Source organism: Centroberyx gerrardi, chromosome 17 (genome assembly GCF_048128805.1).
Source record: "Centroberyx gerrardi isolate f3 chromosome 17, fCenGer3.hap1.cur.20231027, whole genome shotgun sequence".
NCBI classification, from domain to species: Eukaryota; Metazoa; Chordata; class Actinopteri; order Beryciformes; family Berycidae; genus Centroberyx; species Centroberyx gerrardi.
The window spans coordinates 3,501,917-3,510,462 of NC_136013.1; positions in this window are offsets into that span (position 1 = coordinate 3,501,917).

Here is an 8,546-nt window from a genome sequence, read left to right on the forward strand (position 1 = left end):
AAAAACTTCTTTCAGTTTTGTGCTTTATTTGTCCCACCAAACGTTTTCGAGACTAAAAGAAAAAAGAATTGAATTTTCTTTATGATCGGAATGAGTTCCAAACCAAAACAACATTTTGGTTTTATTGGTTTGCCTCTATAGCCTACTTCCAGGCCAAACTGCCACCACACAGCTGCCAATCACAAAATATACACTGATACTGACTAATGACCTTAGCTGAACACTTAATCAATATATAAGCTGGAGGAGCAGTAGGATGACAAATGCAATCACTGTTTTGTGTCAATGCAGCATGTTTGGTTCTTGAGGAGTTTGCAGGTGAACTTGACTTTGCAGAGTATTTCACAGAACTGAATGAAGTGCGTACAAACTACGGTCGAATACTAGAAAGAAATCATGGGAAAACAGGTTTTCACTTCCTTAGAAAATAGAGAAGTGCTTCGCCAGTCAAGCGTTAAATTTGTTTTCACTGTGACACTCTGGCCACATAGCAAGAGAGATGGTCAAAGCATTATTTTAACAAGAACTCAATTTTTACTATGTTGAAGTGACACATAATTTCTTACGCCTCTACATGTGTTTATATGCAGTGTATAATTTACTTCCATTTAAGGCTGTCAACACTCACTCTTATAGAGGCTGTATGTAGGATTTTCACTTCCCCAGTCGCACAAAGTGACCATGGTGTATATGGATAGTGTTATTGATTAATATCAGTGAGTGATTACACATTACTTTGCCAGCTGCCTTTCAAAACTCACTTTCCGGTCGGGACTCTGCTTTGGAACAAAAACGTCCCCACCCAGTTTAAAGAAAATCCCAATCGTGTCCAGTCATGTGCCAGGGAGAGTCTGCAGGTTTTCGTTCCAACCAAACACTGCAGCAGCTCTGATTCACATGCCTTTACTGGTGTTTTCACATTGTAACAGTCCTTTTAAAGTCCAAACCAAACAATGTACGTGTGAAAGCCACCTAAGAAGAGAGGGGGAACTGATTAGCAGTGATGGAAAGAGTACCAGAAAGTCCAACTCAAGTAGAAGTACTGTTACTTTGCTGACATTTTATTTAAGTAGAAGTAAAAGTACTGGTGTAAAAATCTACTTAAGTAAAAGTAAAAAGTATAGCTCATTTAAAATGTCCTCAGAGTAAAAGTTACTTTTTAGAAAAGAGAACGTTGTTAGCTGTGATCTTTTCCATGTGATTCTAACAGGAGAGAGGACAGAGTTCAAACTAGATTCTTTAAATTGGACAATTTGGAAATTACAAAATAAAGTGCAGAAACAAAGTAAAGCCAGATTATTTTTCTCACTGTGAATCGCTCCACAATTTGTCAATTTCCGACTGTCCAGTTTCTGTTGCTTATGGAGACACAAAATCTGTCCCCTGTAATGGATGTGATTTAAAATGTAGCTAAGTGCAATACTTCAGTAAAAACATATTTAAGTAAAAGTAAAATGAATGACAAAAAAAAATACAACTACACAAAAAAGCTATTCAATTACATTTGTGAGCAAAAGTTCGTGAACTCTTGGGAGCTACCTGCATTCCCACAGTAATTGCTGGTCTGATTTGCATCAAAATATGAAAAAGTTAAATTGTTTGCGTGTTATTTGTTCATTCAGATTGTGTTTATCTGTTGTTATGACTGAGGTGAAGGTCAGATCACATTTAGCAGCAGTTAATGCAGAAATCCAGGTAATTCCTAAGAGTTCGCAAACTTTTGCTCACAACTGTACGGCCGCCCTGCTGAAGTGTCCTTGAGCAAGACAACGGCTCCCTACCAGACTCAGACCCTGACCTCTGACCTCTGACCTCTCTGTGGAGGGGGCAAATGAAAATTTCACGAATCATTTCATTATGATCCTATTCTGATCAGAGCAGGAATTGATTTCTTAAACACAGTGGTTCACCTCAAGATCCAAATGTTCTTTTCAAGACATATGACCGATGGGGAAATGAAAACGAACGCAAGTAACAGACATTTTACGATAACTAATTCATATTAAAAAAAAAAACTGTCGTGCTCAAACCTGAAATAGCACCAAAAGTGAAAGAAAGCAAAAGGCAGCTGTTTAACCAAAACTGGAATTGCCCATAAAACCACGACTGCAGCTAGAACTGGTGACGTGCTCGTACATGCACTCTGAAAACTAATAGATTTATAGGAACTAAGTCATTTATTATCTGCAACACCTAGTTGGGACCTATTCCGTATTTGAGCAGGGAAGTTCAATGGCTCGTCAATGATCGTACTGGAGCTCGATTGGTACTCGATTGGAGCAGGCGTGGCTTTCCAAAGCATGGGGGTTCACCTGGAGAAAGACATGTGACCCAGGGAATATCCACAACAAACCAAGACTACACTACATGCTTTGAGCCCAATGTTAAGGCGATCATAAACAAAGGTCGCCAAAGTTTATTCTTTTATGGAAAATCAGACAGAAAAGAACTTGTTAGGAATTGTGAACTTGTGCTCTAAGTTTGTTTTGAGTTTTCCCTTGTCCCCTCCGGCCGTAGGTTCAGGCTCCCTAAAAGCAGCAGAAACAGATTAAATATGTAACAGCAGTTCAGCGTGTGAACAAGAGCCTGTTCTCTGCTTAATGTGTAGCAGCAGCATGCAGGCCTACAGCTGTTTGTTGGATATGAGCTGATATTATGTGATGTCTGTTTCTGTAATACCTGGTTATGTTCCCTTGATGTTTTCCCTTGATGCTGCGATGCGACTTGCCACATAAGGATAATAAAGATTTCTCTACCCTACTCTACGCTACTCTACCCTACCCTACTCTACCCTACTCTACTCTACCCTACTCTACCCTACCCTACTCTACCCTACCCTACCCTACTCTACCCTACTCTACTCTACCCTACTCTACCCTACTCTACCCTACCCTACTCTACTCTACCCTACTCTACTCTACCCTACTCTACCCTACTCTACTCTACCCTACTCTACCCTACCCTACTCTACTCTACCCTACTCTACTCTACTCTACCCTACTCTACTCTACCCTACCCTACCCTACCCTACCCTACTCTACTCTACCCTACCCTACCCTACCCTACCCTACTCTACCCTACTCTACCCTACCCTACTCTACTCTACCCTACTCTACTCTACCCTACTCTACCCTACCCTGCTCTACTCTACCCTCCTCTACCCTACTCTACTCTACCCTACCCTACCCTACTCTACCCTACCCTACTCTACCCTACTCTACTCTACCCTACCCTACCCTACTCTACTCTACCCTACTCTACCCTACCCTACCCTACCCTACCCTACCCTACTCTACTCTACCCTACTCTACTCTACTCTACCCTACCCTACTCTACTTTACCCTACCCTACTCTACCCTACTCTACTCTACCCTACTCTACTCTACCTACCCTACCCTACTCTACTCTACTCTACTCTACCCTACCCTACCCTACTCTACTCTATACCCTACCCTACCCTACTCTACTCTACTCTACCGTACTCTACCCTACTCTACTCTATACCCTACCCTACCCTACTCTACTCTACCCTACGCTACTCTACTCTACTCTACTCTACCCTACCCTACCCTACTCTACTCTATACCCTACCCTACCCTACTCTACTCTACTCTACCCTACTCTACTCTACTCTACCCTACCCTACCCTACCCTACTCTACTCTACCCTACCCTACTCTACTCTACCCTACCCTACTCTACTCTATACCCTACCCTACCCTACTCTACCCTACTCTACTCTACCCTACCCTACCCTACCCTACTCTACTCTACCCTACTCTACCCTACCCTACTCTACCCTACTCTACCCTACCCTACTCTACCCTACTCTACTCTACCCTACTCTACTCTACTCTACTCTACTCTACCGTACTCTACCCTACTCTACTCTATACCCTACCCTACTCTACTCTACTCTACCCTACTCTACTCTACTCTACTCTACTCTACCCTACCCTACCCTACCCTACTCTACTCTACTCTACCCTACCCTACTCTACTCTATACCCTACCCTACTCTACTCTACCCTACTCTACTCTACTCTACTCTACTCTACTCTACTCAACTGGAGGCGAAGAGGGTAATGCAGTCCTGTTTCTTTCATCTGAGAAACATATCTAAAATCAAACCATTCTTATCTCCTACTGAAGGTCATTCATGCGTTCATCTTCTCTCCCTCTGCTCCTGCCTCGGTCAGAAGTCCCTCTCACACCTCCAGCTCACCCAGAATGCAGCTGCCAGTGTTTCAACAGGTGCCAAACGTAGGGATCACATCACTCCTATCCTTCTGTCCCTCCACTGCTTACTGCTTTTTTCAAGATTCTTCTGATCACTTTTAAAGCTCGTCTAGGCCTAGTGCTTACTCTACTCCACTCTACTCTACTCTACTCTACTCTACTCCACTCTACTCTACTCCACTCTACTCTACTCTACTCCACTCTACTCTACTCCACTCTACTCTACTCTACTCCACTCCACTCCACTCCACTCTACCCTACCCTACTCTACTCTACCCTACTCTACTCCACTCTACTCTACTCTACTCTACTCTACTCCACTCTACTCTACCCTACTCTACTCTACTCCACTCCACTCCACTCTACTCTACTCTACTCCACTCTACTCTACCCTACTCTACTCTGCTCCGCTCCGCTCCGCTCCACTCTACTCTACTCTACTCCACTCCACTCTACTCTACTCCACTCCACTCCACTCTACTCTGCTCTACTCTACCCTACTCTACTCTACTCTACTCCACTCCACTCTACTCTACTCTACTCTACTCTACTCTACTCCACTCCACTCTACTCTACTCTACTCTACTCTACTCTACTCTACTCTACTCTACTCCACTCTACTCTACTCTACTCTACCCTACTCTACTCTACTCCACTCTACCCTACTCTACCCTCCTCTACTCCACCCTACCCTACTCTACCCTACCCTACTCTACTTTACTCTACTCTACTCTACCCTACCCTACTCTACTCTACTCTACTCTACTCTACTCTACTCTACCCTACCCTACTCTACTCTACCCTACTCTACCCTACTCTACTCTACTCTACCTTACCCTACTCTACTCTACCCTACCCTACCCTACTCTACCCTACCCTACCCTACTCTACTCTCCTCTACTCTACTCTACCCTACCCTACCCTACTCTACCCTACCCTACCCTACTCTACTCTCCTCTACTCTACCCTACCCTACCCTACTCTACTCTACCCTACTCTACTCTACTCTACTTTCAGGGATCGTTACTTTGTTTCTTCTCCACCATTGAAGACTGTTCTGTGTTCCCAGATGGGACTCTGACGGAGGAAATATGTTCTGAGTTCATTTTATGTTTAGTCCAAAAAACAAAACCTTAATCCAACTGTCTGAGATGTTAAATAGCTTTTCTGTAAGATGTGTCTAAACCATTGTCTATATACAGGTTGGAATAATGTTAATTAATAGAACTGTTTCCTCTTACTTGAGGAGTACCTGCGAATGTAAATATGAGTGTTTTCTCTGAATCAATAACATTGTTTTTGACATTTAGGCCATTTGTCATTTTTGCTTTGGCTGAAGTTAATCCAATTTACCTTAAATTATACCACAAACAGCATTCGAGGTGTTTAATGTACATTTTCTGAAATACTGGAATGCCATGGCAGCGATCACTCAGCACAAACTGAACTAAATGTTATCATGACAGAAATAAGAAGTTCATTTGTCTGATTGTTAGTTAATTTGTTTGAGAATTTGACCGCTGACCCACAATCCTTCTATCTGGGGAAAGATTAGACCCAGAGTCAAATACAATCTGGCTAATTTCAGATTTAACTGTATGTCAACTGAGGTCGCCAAGATGTTGAACACCATGATCGTATGTCACATGACCTGCTGGATTTTAGTGGCTTCAAAGTAGAACTGTTTGTCTATGAGCAGTTCTACTTTGAAGCCACTAAAATCCTCATATAAACAGACTCTGCAGACTCTTGACAAGAAACCACTGTAGCATTTTAAGGAAATGCAACCTTCTGATGTGGGAAAACCTGATTAAGTATGCAAATATTTGTCTTATCTACAAAATGCTACATTACTTGGCTACCACACCACCACACACATACTCAGATGCTTTGCTGGCCAAAGAGTTTACACGAGTCAGATTACAAGAGGAGTCACAAGAGGGGAATGTTTTATCGTTTGAGTCAGTCTGGATTTTCAGGAAGGCTTCAACACAGATCCTCGTCTAGACAGCTGACATCATAGTTCACTAATCATCAAATCTGCCGGCACTAAATTTGAGATGTGTGAATATATCTGCTAATCAATTAGTCTGTATGTCCTGTTTAATGTCAGTCCTGTGGTCTTGCCTGCTGTCAGTGGTGGAAAGAGTACTAGAAGCTGAGAGAAAAGAGTCTCATTTAAAATGTCCTCAGAGTAAAAGTTACTGAGTTACTTTTTAGAAAAGAGAACATGGTTAGCTGTGATCTTTTCCATGTGATTCTAACAGGAGGAGAGGACAGAGTTCAAACTAGATTCTTTTAATGGGAAATTTTGGAAATTATAAAATAAAGTGCAGAAACAAAGTAAAGCCAAATTACTCTTCTCTGCTGACTGATCGTTCACTGTAAATCGCTCCATAATTTGTCAATTTACACTCGTCCAGTTTCTGATGCTGATGGAGAGACGACAAATTTTGTACTCTGTAATGGATGTGATACATAATCGTACTTAAGTAAAAGTAAAATTACTGACTTTAAAAAATACTAAAAAAAACTACAAGTACACAAACAAGCAACTCAATTACAGTAACGTGAGTAAATGTAATTAGTTACTTCCATCCTTTCCTGCTGTACTGAGATGTTCTGTGCTTTTTGTCCAATTTACTTAAATATACTGCATGCTTACAGCTCTAGTCACTTACTCCACTTACTTAGATATACTGCATTTGTGTTTAGTTTCACTAATCCCCTTTGTAAAGGATTTATTGCCTTGTAATGCTTTGACATGTACAGTATCTGCAAATTTGTTAATGTTCCTGAATGTTGAAATAATGCTGTCTGCTGTAACTGTTTTTAAGCAGCAAAACAAAATGCCTCAATGAGGACATGAGTTTTTCTATTTCTATTCTATTCTATTCTATTCTTGTATTTATTTATTTATTTATTTATTTTTTTATTCTATTCTATTCTATCTGTTTTTAATTTCATGCTGCCAACTCTAACATCTAAGGGGAAGGGACTACTCGCCTTTTGTCAAACTCTGACATATGACACATTATGTCATATGACACATTTACAGTGATGTTTATTAGCATGCACTGTCCCTTCACAATAAAACTGAATAAATAGAATCAAAATAAATAAGGTTGGAGCAGGCAGGAGATCAGCAGCAGTACAGTTGCTTGTCACAAGACGTGTCGCCCTGGGAACATCCCCAACAAACCCACCCAGCTTTAATCTGGGCAGCATGGTGGGTGGAGGGAGGAAGTGCCGGGTCGGATGTTACACGCTCTGATTCATCAGCTGCCCTGGTGGCTGAGAAGAGTCCCGGACCTCATTCATGACATTTAACATTTTAACATGGCTGTGTAGGAAGGAGAAGTTGGGCTGCGGTGTGGGGCTTTTAGGGGTTCAGGACAGTCTGGAGATGAGGGGAATGACCAGGCAGATAGACTCAAGCAGAAAAAGTAGATCTTCAGTTTCTGATAGGCAGAATATTGAAGTACTGTTAAAAAAGGGATTGAAAAGAAATGTATATGGGGAGAAACAGGGCTGATGCTGTTAAATTAACTAGATTGAGACCATTGGGCCATTGTGGGTTAATTAGACATAAACATCCAGATGAATTATGTGATTATGTGAGAGTGGAAGTGCAGAAACAGCTCAGCATGTTTTGTTATGTCGCAAGAAATACAGAAACAAGAGAGAAGTGCTGAATAAATAATTATCAGATGTAGGGGTTTCTTCCTTTTCTTTGAAAGCTTTGCTCGGTCAAAACAAGAACCAGTTAGTTGAAACAAAGATTTAGGATTTTTTGCCCATAAATGGCTTTTATCACAAGCTACAGTTTCAAGTTCCCCATAAGACTGTTGATCTGTGAACGGCAGTAATATGCTATTGTTGTGTCTACTCTGCTGCAAATTTTAAAGGAGAAGAAGAAGAACAACAAACCAAGCTGTACTTTCAGGGATCATTACCTCCGCCAATGTTTTCACCCCGTTCTGTCAGGAAATCTCAAAAAGTTATCAATGGATTTGCACAAATGGCTTCTCACTAAAAGGCATATAACGTAAGAACGGATTCACGTAACACCATCAAACTTTGTGGCCAATCAGCAGACAGAAGAAGAGGCAAACCCTCCATTATTGGCCCAATCAAACAACATGGAGGAACTGGAGAGCTCATTTCCAGTTTAGACATAACCGCCCTGCTAATGTTTCCAAAGCTTGGTCCAGTGGTAGAAGGGCAGCTCTAATGGAAACTGAACAGATATAGAGGCTTGATTGGTCATGTGTTGTTGTGATAATCTGCTAAAATGCTTAAAAGTGT